Raw genomic sequence first — 4,010 nt, forward strand, 5'->3', positions numbered from 1 at the left:
CTTCTTGGCGGCAAAAGCGTAAATACTTGTCTTGTAAATGTATATATACACACGACATGGAAACATTGTACATTGTCCGCAGCTCGTGGTCGTGCGGTAGCGTTCTCGCTTCCCGCGCCCGGGTTCCCGAGTTCGATTCCCGGCGGGGTCAGGGATTTTCTCTGCCTCGTGATGACTAGGTGTTGTGTGATGTCCTTAGGTTAGTTAGGTTTAAGTAGTTCTAAGTTCTAGGTGACTGATGACCATAGATGTTAAGTCCCATAGTGCTCAGCGCCATTTGAGCCATTGTACATTATTTTATACATCGTAAATGCTTCTGACACGAATAAATGAAAATAAATAGATAGCTTCGTTGTTTGGTGCCTTCGATTTATAGTGATGGATTCTTTCTTTTTTATCACGCATGTATAGTGGAAGACGTCTTATAATTCCACTGAACTTATACCTTTCGGGTGCCACACTTAACGACGTCCTATGCTGACAAATTACGACCTGAAACACACAGTTTCGTTAGTAGCTTTCGTTTTACAGGTGGCATTGGAAGAGCAAACTCTTGCGTTCTGTGGAATAAAAACCATGAAATACGGCACAAGTCGCCTATTGCAGAGGGATGGAGGCTTAGCTCAGGGGCAAGGGGGGAGGGTTTGTCGGACAGCGCTGGCAACACTCTGAAGCGCCCGTCTCATACTGATCTATAACTGTGGTATAAATTAAATACGGAATTAAAAAGGATTCGCGTAAGCAGATTACAGAGACAGTCAGCTTCAAATACGAGACAGCAGCTGGCCGAAGTGGCCGAGCGTTTCTAGGCGCTTCAGCCTGGAACGGCGCGACCTCTAAGGTCGCAGGTTCGAATCCTGCCTCGGTCATGGATGTGTGTGCTGTCCTTAGGTTAGTTAGGTTTAAGTAGTTCTAAGTTCTAGGGGACTGATGACCTCAGATGTTAAGTCCCTTAGTCCTCAGCCTTTCTTTATTTTTTTTTAGACTTATCCGAAAGAGGGCGATCATAGACACTTTTCTAATTTTCTTTTCTCAAGAAAATTCAATAATTGTGATAATCAACATCGCCGTTTGCCGGTTTATTCAAATTCTCAAAATAAAGTTTTGAATTTTCCGCGAAGACTACTAGACAATTCACAAACTTTGATTCTATAAGGCGGGTCCTCTGCCTGGAAACACTTAAGTAGTATTTTATAAAGTCGTGAGAAAACCAATGAACATATGACTTATGTTCCAACGGGTGACGTTAGAGAAAGGACTAAAGCTTGAAAAAACAAACTAAACTAAACTCCATCCGAACAGGCCCTGGAAGGCCCAACGGTACCGAACGGCTGCGCTGTCATCCTCTCTGGATGCGGATATGGAGGGGCATGTGGTCAGCACACCGCTCTCCCGGCCGTTGTCATTTTTCGTGACCGGAGCCGCTACTTCTCAGTCAAGTAGCTCCTCAGTTTGCCTCACAAGGGCTGTGTGCACCCCGCTGGCCAACAACGCTCGGCAGACCGGACGGTCACCAATCCAAGTGCTAGCCCAGCCCGACAGCGCTTAACTTCGGTGTTCTGACGGGAACCGGTGCTACCACTGTGGAAATGCCGTTGGCTTGAAAAACAATATACCAAGAAAACGAAAGTCTAATTCGTGAATCCCAAAAACATTGGTACAGTTTGTTTCAGATGTTAACTGATATTGTTAATTCCTTAACCTCTCATAATCTGGCGTTAGAGGTCACAGACAACCTTTCAACATAGGCGACGACGCTGGGAATTCTGGTAACTTCATGAACTTGTTTAAACTGATCTCTGAATGAGATCCTACATTAAGGTAACACATAAACGCATTAGTGACAAGCAAAACTTACACACTATTTCTAGGCCACGATATTAAGAATGAATTGAACGTTTTGTTATCAGAAACATTTACTGATGGTTCAAAATGGTTCAAATGGCTCTGAGCACTATGGGACTCAACATCTTAGGTCATAAGTCCCCTAGAACTTAGAACTACTTAAACCTAACTAACCTAAGGACATCACACACACCCATGCCCGAGGCAGGATTCGAACCTGCGACCGTAGCAGTCCCGCGGTTCCGGACTGCAGCGCCAGAACCGCTAGACCACCGCGGCCGGCCATTTACTGATAAAGTGATTCGTAGTGTAACGGATGCAAAATGTTATTCGATTTCGCTCGACTGCACAGGAGACTGTCTTAGAGTTGAACAAATGTCAGTTATCTTAAAATTTTCTGATGTATCAATTGGCACAATAGAATAAAATTTTATCGGGCTTTGTAGCCGTCACTGAGACGACTAGATATATTTTACTAATACAAATTGATTAGACATTCAGAACTGTCGTAGCCAAGGATATGAGAATGGAGTAAATATAGCAGGTATAAACAGTGGAGTTGAAACTCTAATCTTAAATATCGATCCCAGGGCATTTTTTACACTCTGTGGGTATCATACTGGAATGCGCTATCTGTGGACGCAGCTAATTCTTCAGCAGCAGCAGAAAGATTTTTTGGTTTTGTTTAGAAAATTTATCTGCTTCTGTAAAGACCCAGCAGACGCTGGAGATTAATCACAGGCAAATTAAAGCATTCTATGAAACCCTTATCAGACACAAGGTGGGAAAGCAGAATCAAGGTTGTGAAGGCCGCACTATTGCAGTCTGATGATGTTGTTGAATGCATTGAAAGCTCAAAGAATATCAAAGAAAAATCAGACACACACAGTGACTGTGATTCAGTTCTGGACGAAATACTGAGCTTGGAATGCATTATATCATTGCATGTATGGTGTGAAATATTATCACGTTTTAATGTTACATGCAAATTATGGCAATATGTACAAGCCTATTTAAGCACTGCTCTTGAACAAATGCGTACATTTTGTGACTCGATCAACGAATGTCGGCAAACTGGGTTCGAACAATCCTTGTCTGACGCTCGTCAGTGTATTCAGAAAAGCAGCTACGATCTGCAAAATATTTTAGAAATCAAAAGTTAGTCGAAAAGAAAAGCATATTCGATTATGAAAGCAGTGACGAATCTATACAGTCTCCCAAAAGCAGATACGAAACAAATTTTTGAGCACGATGATTTATTTCATATTGAGCAATATGGATTCAAGGTTTACACTTTTAAAGTAACATTGTTCTCTATTATACAAGTAATAAAAATTATTCGAAACGATCATATGTTGAAAGGCTGATAAAACACACACACAATCCTGTGAGTGGGTGAGAGCTATGGATTCCAAACTTACGAATTATATGAAGAATTGCAAGTAATCATACTAAATTTATTCGACTCTATTAAATGTGAGAAAAAACTACCGCAACTCATAATAGAGAATAAATTAAAATAAATATGCCCAAATATTTATATTGTCAATCGAATTTTGTTAACAATAGTAGTAAGTGCAGCCTCTGCAAAACGGAGATTTTCAAAATTAAAACCAATAAAAAATTATTTAAAAAGTACGATGAGTCAGCAAAAATTTCACCTTTGGCAGTTTTATCTATTGAAGCAGATATAGCATCTAAATTGATTGAAGCAGATATAGCATCTAAATTGGATTACTATACAGTTGTTAAGGAATTCAGTAGGGTTAAAAGAAGGAATGTTTTGTTTCATTAATGTTAACTGTTGTTTAGGACAGAAATCACTGAATTATGTTAGGTAAAACGTATTAATTTATTGTGAATAAAAGTTTGACAGTTAAACAAAAAAGATTTCTCTACATAAAATCAATTCTCTTGCGCCACCAGAGGACCTCGAAAAATTTATCTTGCCCACATCAAATTTTCGTCTATGCCTTTCATACAACAAAGGCCTTCGAACTACGCCAAAGAACTGTGGTAGATAATGTGAGAGAAGCTTTAGGGTGCTTCCGATAAATGATAGCCTATAAAGATGAACCGTGGATATGTTATTCAACACAAGGTGATACACTAACATATCTTCTCAGTATACCCATTGTGGATGACGAAATGCGCATGTGATTTAA

The 4,010-nt window shown here is 40.1% G+C and overlaps 1 pseudogene; it reads right to left on the reverse strand.

Moving 5' to 3' along the window:
- Positions 1-1,482: 1,482 nt before the first annotated feature.
- On the reverse strand, positions 1,483-1,600 carry LOC126095864 (5S ribosomal RNA; annotated as a pseudogene).
- Between the last annotated feature and the right edge of the window lie 2,410 nt (positions 1,601-4,010).

This window comes from Schistocerca cancellata, chromosome 8, assembly GCF_023864275.1.
Source record: "Schistocerca cancellata isolate TAMUIC-IGC-003103 chromosome 8, iqSchCanc2.1, whole genome shotgun sequence".
In the NCBI taxonomy this organism is placed as follows: Eukaryota; Metazoa; Arthropoda; class Insecta; order Orthoptera; family Acrididae; genus Schistocerca; species Schistocerca cancellata.